The sequence below is a fragment of the Heteronotia binoei genome, chromosome 2 (genome assembly GCF_032191835.1).
Source record: "Heteronotia binoei isolate CCM8104 ecotype False Entrance Well chromosome 2, APGP_CSIRO_Hbin_v1, whole genome shotgun sequence".
In the NCBI taxonomy this organism is placed as follows: Eukaryota; Metazoa; Chordata; class Lepidosauria; order Squamata; family Gekkonidae; genus Heteronotia; species Heteronotia binoei.
The window spans coordinates 151,951,502-151,966,027 of NC_083224.1; positions in this window are offsets into that span (position 1 = coordinate 151,951,502).

Genomic DNA, 14,526 nt, shown 5'->3' on the forward strand with positions numbered 1-14,526 from the left:
TTAATGGCAGAAAGTGAGGAGGACCTAAAGAACCTCTTGTTGATTTTAGCTATAAAAAGAACATTATAAAATTATAAAAACAAAAACAAGAACTTCTTGTTGAGGGTGAAAGAGGAGAGCACAAAAGTAGGCTTGAAACTCAACATCAAAAAAACTAAGATCATGGCATGTGGCCCCATCACACCATGACAAATAGAAGGGGAAGACATGGAAGTAGTGACAGACTTCACATTTCTGGGATCCAAGATCACTGCAGATGGTGACTGTAGCCATGAAATTAAAAGATGTTTGCTCCTTGGGAGGACAGCTATGGCTAACCTGGGCAGTATAATAAATAGTAGAGACATCACCCTGCCAACAAAAGTCCGTATAGTCAAAGTGATGGTATTCCCAGTAGTAATATATGGCTCTGAGAACTGGACCATAAGGAAGGCCGAGCACAGAAGAATAGATGCTTTTGACATGTGGTGCTGGAGAAGGCTCTTGAGAGTTTCTTGGACTGCAAGAAGATCAAATCAGTCAGTCCTAAGGGAAATCAACCCAGACTGTTCCTTGGAAGGTCAGATGCTGAAGCTGAAGCTGAAATACTTTGGCCACCAAATGAGAAGGGAGCACTCCCTGGATAAGATCCTGATGCTAGGAAAGACAGAAGGCAAAAGAAGAAGGGGACAGCAAAAGATGAGATGGCTGGACAGTGTTGCTGATGTAACAAACATGAATTTGAGCAGATTTCGGAGGATGGTGGAAGACAGGAGGGCCTGGCGTGACTTTGTCCATGGGGTCTCAAAGAGTCGGACTTGACTGCAACTGAACAACAACAAATACATAACTCCCAGCTGAGCACAATATGTTTTCTTGTGAATTATTGTTTCTTCTTATAATTTGTTATTTCTTCTTTTGTTTGAATATATATGCATTTTTTCTTTGTGTCTATGTAATTATAAGCAACACTATATTTTTAAATGAAAGGATGGAAGGGAGACAAGCAATTTATTGCTCTGAGATATAGACTAGAAAATGAGAAATTAGTATGAAAATGTAGGATAAAAACAAAAAAAGCCATTCACAAATCCTAGTATGTGTTTATATCCCTTGAGCTAAGTGTCCAATTAAAGGTACTTTTTAAATGTGTTACTAAGTGGGAACTTCAGTAAATTAGAGCAATGCAGCCCAGAGAAAGGAGATAGGTGAGGGGTTACCCAAATTGTGTTCAGAAGGCATGGCAGGATAAATGGGAATGGAACTTAGGGTAGAAAGAAGGGAGTCCCTAACCAGATTGCAATGGGAAAGGGCTTGCAGGCTGCAAGGGAAGCCAGTCCTTAGCAGGGAATGAAAAACAGTAAAGCAGTAAAAAAGAAATATAGAGCTAATTTCAGAAATGACAGCAGCATGGGAGACAGAAAAATAATATTCCATCCTTCTTGATGAGGAAAGGTCTAGTCGTGACTTTGTAGTGATGGAAGTTGGGTTTGGAGGGCAAACAACTACAAAGATAGATAGCTAGGATTGCCCTGGGTGCCTGTGGAGGAAGTGTACTATTGACTTGGCTTATTTTGGTGCACCACCAGAATCCATGAGACCACTGGACCAAAATCTTGGAACCTGTCTACCATTGGTGGGACATTTGGTGCCTTTTTAGGATCCAAGAATCAACTGCTGCAATAATAGGATGGACCTGCCAGCCTTTGGTAGAAGAAGCACTTTATATAAGAAGGATTTGATAAACAGTGATTAATTTAGACACAGTGTCCCTCTTGACACAGGTCTGCAATAGTAGCCAGGATATGGGCAAACGGTCATCACCAGAAATTGTTTTATTGTCCTGCACCTGAGTTATTTGTAGTGAAAGAGCATGAACTCTGGAGGTTCAATGTAGCCTTATTAATTTTTTTCAGCGTATTTAAGAAATCAGTTCATCACCACAGTTGCCAAATCCAGCTTGGAAAATTCCTGGAGTTTGGGGGATGGTGTCTAGGATAGACTAGAGTCACCAGCCCCCAGGTCCCAGACAGGGTCCCCCCACTTTTGGGGGCTTCTATCTGCCACTTCTGGATGACATTACCACTTCTGGGTGATATCATTGTGCCAGGGATGTCATGCAAGGATGCTCTGCTATTTGGGCAAACTCTATGGTTTTGAGGGTGGAAAAAACCATAAAGTTTCACCCAAGTACCAGAGTGTCCCTGTGCAACATCCCTGACTTGATGGCATCACTTCCAGGTGACATCATTGGGTCAGGGATGTCACATGGCCTCCCCACTCACCCCTGGAATACCTCCCCCAATCCCACCCCCCACTGGACAGGCAAAGGAACCTGGCAACCCTAAGGAGGGCAGAGTTTCAGTAAAAGAGGAAGCTCAGCAGTAGTGTGATGCCCTAGAGTCAGCCCTTCAAAGCTGCCATTTCCTCCAGGGGAACTGATCTCTAGTATGGAGACTATCGTTCTGGGAGAACTCCAGGCTCTGTCTGGATGTTGGTCACTCTGCTGGGACTAAGTGACTCAAGCCTTTCTTTGATCAAGGAGCCCATCTTTAATATTACACCAGATGCTCGTCACCCTTACTTAATGCATCTTAAGACCAAAAGATTTTGGGATGCATTCTTTCCACCCCTCTGGCATCCAGCCAAAGGATTTTTGCGGCGGGGGGGGGGAGACACCCACCCACATGTTTCTACTGTGCACCACATCGTTGTGCTTAGCTTACTCTAGGTTGTTGCACAGAAGCTGTGACTGCTCAGTCTGCTGGTGAAACCAGAGCATGCCTTTTTTGGCTTCACTTCCAGCAAATGACTTCGTTTTGAGAACAAAGTTGCCAACATCCATGTGGGGCCTCCGTTTCTCCCAGAATTACAACTGATCTCTGGACTATATGGAAGTGGTGGCTTTGGAGGGTTCTGGCATCACATTCCTGCTAAGCTCCCTCCCTAGGCACCAGCCCCAGGTCGTCAGAAATTTCCCAAGTTGGAGTAGGCAACCCTACCTATGACTCATGTAGTTTCTTCTCAATGACAGAGATTCTCCCACTTTTTCCCTGGTTACTCATCTCAAGTCTCAGTTTGCAGTGTAATCACCTTCTCCCACACATAGACCACAGTTAGGGATGCCAAATGGCCTGGTCAGCTGTGTCTTACCAGATTCTAAGTGTCCAGCCTGGTGCCTGTTTGGTCCTTAGTTTTCTCAGATTCCCAGTTTTCATTTCAAAATAAATAAATCTGCTGACTATTTAGTCATAGAGAGGGGAAGGAAAATATGCTGGCAGTATTCTGCCTCTTTTTTTTTTTTTTAGTGAGAAACAAACCTGTTTCCACCTTTTTCAGTGAGAAACAAGCCTGTTCCTGTTTCTAGTCAATGAAGGAAGACACAGCTAAGGGAAGGGAAGCAGGGGAAATGCTCAGTGCAGGGGGGTAGACTTTCCAATTTCAGGAGGGGCTGGGCAAGAGGCATTGCCATGCTAGGTACTTAAAAGAACCAGGGCCCAGTGACATCAAAGGGAAGGGCCTCCATTGTCACTATGGAGGTGGGGCCATAAGAACATAAGAGAAGCCATATTGGATCAGGCCAATGGCCCATCCAGTCCAACACTCTGTGTCACACAGTGGCAAAAAAAATAATATATATGTACATACACACACACACACACTGTGGCTAATAGCCACTGATGGACCTCTGCTCCATATTTTTATCCAATCCCCTCTTGAAGCTGGCTATGCTTGTAGCTGCCGCCACCTCCTGTGGCAGTGAATTCCACATGTTAATCACCCTTTGGGTGAAGAAGTACTTCCTTTTATGTCTATGTGTGGGAGAGCCAGTTTGGTGTAGTGGTTAAGTGTGCGGACTCTTATCTGGGAGAACCGGGTTTGATTCCCCAGTCCTCCACTTGCACCTGCTAGCATGGCCTTGGGTCAGCCATAGCTCTGGCAGAGGTTGTCCTTGAAAGGGCAGCTGCTGTGAGAGCCCTCTCCAGCTCCACTCACCTCACAGGGTGTCTGTTGTGGGGGAGGAAGGTAAAGGAGATTGTGAGCTGCTCTGAGACTCTTCGGAGTGGAGGGCGGGATATAAATCCAATATCATCATCATCATCATCATCATCATCATCATCATCATCATCATCTTCTTCTTCTTCTTCTTCTTCTTCTTCTTCTTCTTCTTCTTCTTCTTCTTTCCTTCCTTTTATGAAGGATTTAGGAAAGGACATGAACCTAGGAAACTCCTGGAGATTTGGGGATGGAGCCTGGGGAGGACAGGGACCCCCAACAGGGTACAATGCCATAGAGTCCACCCTCCAAAGTATCCATTTTCACCAGGGGAGCTAATCTCTGCAGTATGGAGATCAGCTGTAATTCCAGGGGATCTTCAGGTCCCACCTGGAGGCTAGCACAACCCACATGTTAAAATGCAGCAATTCAGAAACCCCTGTACTTAAATGACACTGAATGTGTTTGTTCTAATTGATGTTCATTAGCTGGAACATTAAGATCAATTTCCTGAGGGATCTGTTTATGTCCAGGAAGAAGAGCCATGTGATTAAGCCTTGCCTGTCTCATACTTGACTGCAGAAAGGTCTTTATTCTATGAAGGCATGAGACTGACTTTTCTGAGGTGCAGAAGGAAGCAGGTTCCATTACCTTCAAGTGTCTTTCAGCCCTCTAGGCTAGCTGCATGGACAAAAATTGCCACCTTCCCTAGACCTCAGGTCACAGATCTGTCTCCCTTGATTGATCCAGCCACAAGAGACCTTCTCTTCCTGTTGCAAGGAATGTTATCAAATCTCTTTCCTCACCGCATTGACCCAGGTCAAGGCAACTTTTCCTATCTGTCTTCCTAAAGACTCTCTAGCATTTGATACCTCCACATATATGTTTCCTGCTTGGAGAAGGGAGAAGGAAGATGTTTCACCATTCCATTGTCTATCCTGCTAGCTCTATTAGCATTTGTAAGGAAGTGAGCCTGGAAGATCATTACACACTGACTTCCTTCTTTCCAACCCAGAAGAAAAACACACACACAATAAGTTTTCCTGCTTGTCATAGGAAAAAAATGAATTTCTTCACAGGATCCATTACCCCATTCATGTATCTGATGATCATTATCTCTCTTTCTTGAAAATCTAAACTGCAGACCTCAGATTCAGCAGGAGCTCACAGGAGCACAGCTCCTGAACCTTTCTGACAGCCCCCTCCTCCCCTGGTGCAGCTACATAACAATTCCTGGATTAGGACAGCGGGCAGTCTGCCAGCCACCAGGAACTTTGCCACATCCCCAGAAGCCCTCATTAACCCCTGGAGAAGGCCACACCACCCTTTCTCCACTTCTTATGTGATTTTAGGTGACAGGTGGCTTGCTGGCCTTTTGGCTATGGGGAGGGGGCTCAGGAGAGCCCCAGGAGATCAAGGCCTGCTTGGGCTGACTGGATCTCTAGCCAGCCCAAGCAAGCTTTGCTCACCTTGGGCTCTCCTTTCTTGCATTGGGTTGCTTATGGCTGGTGGGGGGGGCGCATATGCTGATGAGTTATGCTAATGAGCGCCACCTATTTTTCTACAAAACAACCCCTGCTAAAATGGATTTGAAAATATTTTCATAAACTTAAAGGACTTGTCACTATTGCCTAGCATTGGTTGCCTGGGGAGGGGGGCTTCTTTAGCTACACATTTAAGATTAACCCTGATTATGTTGGATAAGCTTTCTTTCAGAAAACCTGTATACCACTTCTGATCTGTTAACTGGCAGACCCTTGGTAAGCTCCTGTAAAACCCTGGAAATTCGTGGAACACAGTTTGGAAACTAAAGTTGAATAGCTCATCTTTTTGTCTCTCCTGAGTCTGGTTAAATAAACACTCGTGCTTTCGTGTGTGTGGGTGACCAAATGATTGACAGGAAATATTAATCATTCAGTTTCAAAATCCCTCTGATATGCACAAAGTTATTTGACTATATAATTCTTACAACAGTATAGGTATTATGGATTCAAGTCCTTAGTCAGAGAGGTGGCTTATTAAAGCCCAATTCCTGTCATTCATGGGTGATCAGGCTTTGTCAATTCCTAATTAATCGTGTGAAGAAATGTCATCATAGGTTGGTGCCTCTAAGATACTCAACCCTTTAAAAGATTCATATCCCTGTTGTGGCACCCACCTACTACACCCTTACTCAAATACACAGTCCCTACCCGTGTTTAATTGTTGGATCTAAATTTGCAGACAGCAAAACTTGGGTGAGTACAAGGATTTTTTTTTTTTTTAAACCAGATGCAAAACCATGTTTCCCCTGTGTCATTCCCTTGGAAACAATGAGCTGGTATCACTTAGGCGACTGCAGCACTGGGTGACAACTGATGGGGAGATAATAGGTTTTGCACACAGCAGGCACACACCCAAGGTTTTCCTCATTTTGCAGGGCTGGTGGAGCAAGTAAGGTTTCCATTTGCACAGAACCCTGGTGACCTCCCCTTTCAGGGAGGAGGATGCCCAGCCCATTTATAGCACGAGAGAAACACACATGTGCACACACATTCAAAAATGGAAGGTAATTATCTCTGTTGCAGGGAGATCTGTGCTGCTCATGCCTATTAATTCCAAGGAACTGTTTCTAGGAATAGAACAATGTGGGATTCTGCAAGTTTGTTGTATATTTTATTTCCACCAACATATTTTATAATGCCCTACTGTAATGCCCTCTACATGCGGCTGCCCTTGTACTGAACTTGGAAACTCCAGCTAGTGCAGAACGCAGCAGCCGGGCTGCTAGTGGGTCTACCTAGGTGGGAACACCCACCCGCCCTAGGCTGCGCGAGCTGCACTGGCTGCCAATTGTATATTGAGTCCGTTACAAGGTGCTGGTTATTACCTTTAAAGCCCTATACGGCCGAGGACCTGCCTACCTTAGGGACTGTCTCTCTCCATATGTTCCCCAGAGAGCACTGAGATCTAGTTCACAAAATCTACTGAAAATCCCCGGGCCAAAGGAGGCCAAACTGAAAGTAACAAGTGAGCAGGCCTTCTCGATAACAGCATCCCAATGGTGGAACCAGCTGCCAGAGGAGGTGCAGGCCCTGCGGGACTTTAATCAGTTCCGTAGGGCTTGCAAAACCGTCCTTTTCCAGCTGGCATATTAAGATGGAACCATCGCATCAATAAGCTATGTTTACATGTATATTAAGAATGTAGCACCATTAATTTAATTTATACTGTAATTTAAATTTTAAATTTTAATCTAATCGCTGTTTTTAAGAAATGTATTTTAATGGTTATGTTGTATTTATTGTTATATCATGGTGTGACCTTATATCATGGTGTGACCCACCATGTCCTGTAAGCCGCCCTGAGCCTGCTTCGGCGGGGAGGGCGGGGTATAAATAAAAAGTTGTTGTTGTTGTTGTTGTTGTTGTTATTATTATTATTATCATCACAAGTTCTAATAATGGAAAACTATTTCCCAGGAAAGACTTACACAGTAGGGTTGCCCTGAGCCCGCTTCGGTGGGGTAGGGTGGGATATAAATCAAATCAAATAAATAAATAAAAAGTACAATTCAAGAAATATCTGAGGACTTTGGGGGTGCAGCCAGGACACTTTGGGGGGTGGAGCCAGGAGCATGGGCATGACAAGCATAATTGAACTCCAAAGGGAGTTCTGGCCATCACCTTTTTAAATGCCTTCCTTCCATAGGAAATAATGAAGGATAGGGGCACCTTCTTTTGGGGCTCATAGAATTGAACCCCCTGGTCCAATCTTTTTGAAACTTGGGGGGTATTTTTGGGAGAGGCACTGGATACGATACTGAAAATTTGGTGCCTCTACCTCAAAAAACAGCCCCCCCAGAGCCCCAGATACCCACGGATCAATTCTCCATGATATCCTATGGGAATAAGTTTCCATGGGGAATAATGGAGTGCCCAGCAGACATTTCCCTCCTGTCCCCCCACTCTCTGATGACCCTGAAACGGGGGAAAGGCCTCCAAACCAGGGGATCCCCTGCCCTCACCTGGGGATTGGCAACTCTATTACACAGGCTTATTTTTGTGTTAGATTTTTAAAATCAGGTTATTCCTGAAGAAAAGCATAGCTCAAAACACATTGCATTTCTTTTTCTTTTGATACATTCTATCTATCATCGATTGATTCTGTTCTTTTGTGATCTCTAGTTGACTTCAGCCTAGGGCTTTCACGTGCCAGAGTTAGGTTAGTGATTCGTAATTTTTAATCTGCTACTGCCCACCATGTGCAACTTTACCATTAAATGCATACAATTAAAAAAGTAAGACAAAAATAGCACTCCAGGAAAACTACTTTATTTATATATTTGTGACATATGCATACAGTGTAGGCTCAATAAGATCATTGCTCTTAATTGTCAGCAGACAGCTCCTTAACATTAGAGCTGATTCCTGTTTGTTGTGTGCCATGTTTTTAATAACCTGTAAGTAGGGTTGCCAGCTCTGGGAGATTCTGGGGCCAGAGCCTGGGGAGGGACCTCAGCAGATTATAATGCCATAGATGCCATCCTCCAAAGCAGCCATTTCCTCCAGGAGAACTGATCTTGGTCATTTGGAGATCTATGGTAATAGTGGGAGATCTCCAGGTGCCACCTGGAGGTTGGCAACCCTTCCTAGAAACAGCCATTTATTTAAAATGGCTTTAATGATGCCTTTCCACTTGATCTGGGTCTCCACGTTGGTGCACAGAACATTATTAAAACACTTGAACAATTTACAATTACAACATAACAATTCTAACAATACCAGATGAGGGCCAATACTTGTTATTTTTTTTGGGGGGGGGGGACAACTTAAGCAAAAAAATCTCCATCCACTGGTGGAAAACACCAAGGGAGGAAGACAGATGAATCTCCCTGGGGAGAAAGTTCCCAAATTTTGATCCCATATAATATGATTTGGGGTTTTATCATCAGTGTAGAGTGAGTGGTGTCAATGAACACATCTATGCTAGCTACTAGAAGCCACTGCAAGTGGCAAGTGCTGCCTAAAATCCCAAATGCCCCACATTTGTCCCCAAAAATTCTGACTCTCTCCCCCCTGCCAATTTGTATATCTGCTCCCATCCAGTCTCAGTTGCAGCAACCCAATCTTCTTGAGTATTCCAACTGGTCTCCTAGATATGTACCCAGAAGCCAGAAAATTCTTATTGGAATAATTACATGTTATTGGTTGTGGATATCTGGACCAGAGCAAGAGCATCTTGAAGTGGCATCAAGCAGCCTTGGATGCAGGTGCCCAGGCTCCAGCAGTGCAGTTGGTTAAGCAGGAACAAGCTGAGTCTGAACAAACAGCTGTGGCAGGGTTTGTATTGGGTTGGCCCTCTTTATGAAATTAGAAACAAGTTTTTACCACAATGAATAGCAATATGAATAGAAGCATTCATATTGCTAACAGCTAGAGTCCAGGCCAGTAAAAGTAGGCTAAAGGTAATGGTTGTCTGAGGGCAATCTTGGCCTTAAATGTTTTGATTTGGCAGTATGATTGTTGATATTAAAATGCAGCTGGAGATTTTTGGAATGCATAACATCAGATGCTATCTGATAAGATAGAGATGGTGAGATGGGCTCAAGCCTTTATAAACCCTGGACTTTTGAACAGAAGATGCTTACAGGATGAGAGGCAGGGGATCTCTCTGCCAGTCAAGCAAAGAAATTAACAGCTTTTGTTGATTTCATACTATGACCTGTCTGAGGCCTCAAACATAGCGTAAATGCTGCAACTTAGAATATAGAGCATAGCTCTACTAGAGACTTGGGACTTAGATTTTAAATGGGAAAATGTAACTAATAGGATGAAGTCCCTGTTGGGACATATTTTTCAGTATGCTCTCTAATTTATTGTAGAACTATGCTTTATGCTTGACTGAATTCTAACTGTGTAACTGTTTTCTGAAAGGACTAATGTTATCTAAACTGTTTTGCTTTTCTATCCATACATTTTAAGCCTTCTGTCTAAAGGAGAAACTTGGAGTCTAATAAAGACAACCTGTAAGGTCCTGAAACTTAGTAGTGTGTTTGTATTAGCCTTCTGATAACTGCAGGTTGTTTTGGTTTATGGGTTTTGGTTTTGTGTTGCTGAGGGTACAAAATAAATCCCGCAACGACAGCCAGATTATTTTTTATGCCTACAATTTAAGGCTAGCCAACTGCAATAGACTCTTGAAGGCATTATTTGTAAATGCTTCATTATTGTTCCATTTTTACACTAACTTCTAAATCTTACATTATTATGGTTATATTTTGATATTGGTTTTTAATACATCTGGACTGTTTTGTGCTAGTTACATAATGTAATAAAGCAATGATGATGACTTTTGAAGGCAGCTCCTGATTTTCTTGCCAACATGTCTTTTCTTGATTGGCTCACATTCTTATTTGATTCTCATTTCCATAGCTTTTATGGGGCCTCTGTTGAGTTGCTTCCTCATTTGCTGCTCTGTCCTTCCTCTCTGCACCATGGCTTGCTACATCTTTCTGCCCTGATGAAGAAGAGTAGGTTTTTATACCCTGCTTTTCTCGACCCTAAGGAGTCCCAGCTTACAATCACCTTTCCATTCCTCTCCCTACAACAGACACCTGGTGGGGTAACTGGGGCTAAGAGAGTTCCTAGGGAACTGTGACTGGTTGGGAATGTGCATCAACCATTGGCCTGTCAAACCATCAATCAAGTGGTCTTGCATCACATTGGCTGACTCTGCTCTCTCCCATCATTGCTGGCCCCAGGACTAAGGTTGCCAATCCCCAGGTTCAGGCAGGGAATCCCCCGGTTTGGAGGTCCTCCCCCCCGCTTCAAGGTAATCAGAAAGTGTGGGAGGGTGGAGAGGGAAATGTCTGCTGGGCACTCCATTATTCCTTATGGAGACCGATTTCCATAGGATAATGGAGAATTGATCTGTGGGTATCTGGGGCTTTTGGGGGGCTGTTATTTGAGGTAGAAGCACCAGATTTTCAGCATAGCATTTTGTATCTCTCCTCAAAGCATTCTCCGAGTTTCAAAAAGATTGGACCAGGGGTTCCAATTCTATAAGCCCCAAAAGAAGGTGCCCCTATTCTTCATTATTTCCAATGGAGAGAAGGGTGTGTAGTCCCTTTAAATGTGATGGCCAGAACTCCCTCTGGAGTTCAATTATGCTTGTCACAACCTTGCTCCTGGCTTCATCCCCAATGTCCCCCAGCTCTATCCCCCAAATCCCCATATATTTCTTGAACTGGACTTGGCAACCTTACCCAGGACAGACGAGGATTAGTCCTCTGGCGAAACTGCTAGGCAGTGGCTGCTGCTAGGCAACTAACCTTGCTTCTCTCAGTAAAATCAACAACTTGGTTCTCTCAATAAAAGACAATGGGGGAAGGCCCTTTCCAGTCCTATTTTGGCCTTTTAGGGAGAACTCATTGGTTGACTCTGCTCCTCTCTCCCACCAAAGTGGCTGTTGCTAGCTGGCCAAGCTGCTTCTGTCAGTCAATCTTGGTTCTGGCAGTTTATGGCTTTTCCTATTCTCCCATTGGCTAAGCTGCCTGTCACACTGCTTTGCAGAGGAGAGAAAGAAAGTCTTCCCTTGACTGGCTGAGATGGAGGAGTAGGGAAAGAGCCATAGAGAAAGCCTTTCCTCAATTGGTTGAGGGAGGGAGGAGGAGGGAAGGCATTCTCTTGATTGACTGAGGACTCCTCCCTATCCTCATCTGGAAAGAAAATACCCAGAGACTGGGGTTGGGTGGGGGAATGGTGTCCTGTAGCAGTAGGCCAGATACAGAGAGAGATATATAGGGAAAACAAGAGACAGAGAGAGACTGAATCCTATCCTTGAGACCAACAACATTATCAGAGAAAGTGTGTTGTTATGCAAGGTATCACTAAAGGCCTCTGAGGGAGAACTCATTGGGGTCAGTCCTGACATGGGCTGCCAGTTCCAGGTTGGTGAGAAATTCCTAGAGATTCTGTGGTGGAGTTTGAGGAGGGCATAGGAGTTAGGGCTTCAGTCTGCCAAAGGTTCTTACTGTGGAAGCTGACTGGGTGATTTTGGATCACTCACAGACTTCCAGCCTAACCTACCTCTCAGCTTTGTGGTGCAGATCAAAGAGAGGAGAGGAGAGGAGAATGATGTAAGCTTCTTTGGTAACCCACCACACTCACACTGTGGAGAAATACTGTCCTTTTCCTACATAGAGGCTGCAGGGAGGGGGAGGCAATGGAAAGCTGAAGTCAGGGGGCAGATCAAGGGGAGGAGATAGGGTTGCCAACTCCATGTTAGGAAATTCCTGGAGATTTAAGGGCTGGAGCCTGGAGAAGGTGGGGTTTGAGGAGGGATGGGACCTCAGACAGGTACAATGCCATACACTCCACCTTCCAAATCAGCCATTTCCTCATGGGAAACCAGTGTTGCCAGTCTCCAGGTGAGGGCTGGAGGTCATTCAGAATTACAATTGCTCTCCAAATGAAGAAGAAGACTGCAGATTTATACCCTACCCTTCTCTCTGAATTTCAATCTCCTATATCTTCTCCACCGACAACAGACACCCTGTGAGGTGGGTGGGGCTGAGAGGGCTCTCACAGCAGCTGCCCTTTCAAGGACAACTCCTGCAGTATCTATGGCTAACCCAAGGCCATTTCAGCAGCTAGAGATGGAGGAGTGGGGAATCAAACCTGTTTCTCCAAGATAAGAGTCCACACACTTAACCACTACACCAAACTGGCTCCCCTTGAGGTGGTGGGGGAATGAATGCCCTCACATGGGTGATTGGGAAGATAGCAAGGGGAGGGGGTTGCTCACCCAGAGGCTCTTTCTAAAGCCTGTTGTATTTTTCTCCACAATGAGCCTTATTCCTAGTTGAACATAATCACTACACCACACTGGCTCTCTGGCCAGTTAGATTTCCTGAGTTTTGATCTCTTGGACTACCTTAGTTAGAATCTCCAGGCTATATTAGTGTCTTGCCCGCTTCCATATCAGTACTATTGGATAACCATTTGGTGCAAAGATTAATTTAAGACAGTTGTTGATTAACAAAGCAGCACTTGGCTTAACATCACTTCTGTTACTAGGGCTCAGCCACAAGACTGCAATTTGAAAGTCATTTCAAAGAACCAGGGAATGAATACTGGGGAAGCAGCACATAGTGTCGGGGAATGAAGCTCTGCTATTGATAATAGCACGGTAGTCATGAGAGGACAATGGAAAACAGGAAGTGATAAAATAGACAGTCCCCAATGTTTATTTCAGAAAGGATGACCAATGGATGCTTCCTTTGTGCTGTAACTTCAATGATGCAACTTAAGTGCACAACATTTTATTATAAGTGCTGGACTAGGAAACAAGTTTTTGCAGCTAATTAGATGTTCCCCCTCTAAATGTTGCAAACCTCTAGGGGTTTGTATTGTGCCTCCTAGGCATGAGATTGGATTGTTTTTCTATCAAGTAGAAAATAACATAAAAATGACTGAACTTCCTAAGTTGGAATCTTTTCTTTGTAAAAATATGCTTGCTATGTTAGAAGAGAATAAGAGGCTGGAGTCCTTTACTTGGAGTCTCAGAGCTTTAAGATACTCAGATACTTTTAGCACAGCACCAGACTGAGCAAAAGATCCAAAAGGAATGGGTAAAAACTAATCCTCTGTCCCTCTCTCAATACATGCCCTATTAGATGTTAAAATATAGGACAGGCACTTTAGTTTAGTAGTTCTAGAACTCTACAGAGTTTGCATTACCTTGAAGCTGGCTCCAGCTCTTTAGACAAGCACATGGTCAATGGCTGCTTTCCCAATGGAGAGGTTTGGGTGCTCCTCTCACAGCCTCAGCACCCAAGGAAAAGAGACCCCCTTCCTGCTGTAAGGAGTTTCTATCATATCTGTTTCTTCACCCACTGACCAAGTCACACCAGATCAAAGAGGCTTCTCCTGAAGTCCCTCTAGCATTTCATTCCTCCCAATCTCTGTTCCCTGCTTGGAGAAGGAGAAGAGCTTGACCCACCCATTATTTCTCCTGCTAGATCTAATTAGCATTTTTATGAAGGTGAGCTGAGGTATGTTTGGGAAGCAATTGAACTGATCTCCCCCACCCCACAATCATCCTGGCTATTCTCTGGCCAGATGGGGAAAATGTTTAAATATACAATGGAAGTTTTGATCATATCAAACCTCCCAAGAGGAAAAAGGTATTTCTTCACATAAGCTAATGGTTTTAGGATTGTAGCCTTAAGTTTTCTGGGAGTAAATCCTATTTAATAAATTGAATTTATGTATGAGTAGACCTAATTAGGTTGGCTGTCATTCTTTTAACAAGACAAAGTTTGATGCCAATGGCACCTTTAATAGCAACAAAGTTTTATTCAAGGTATGAGCTTTCACACACAAAAGCTCCTACCTTGAATAAATCTTTGCTGCTCTTAAAGGTGCCACTGGACTCAAACATTGTTCTGCTGCTTCAGACAAACATAGCCAGTCACCTGAATTTTTCTTTTAATGGAATATTGTCATAATTTGGCTTGTTGTACCTCAAATGAACACATGGTGTAATACTATTTCCTTAGTGACCTGT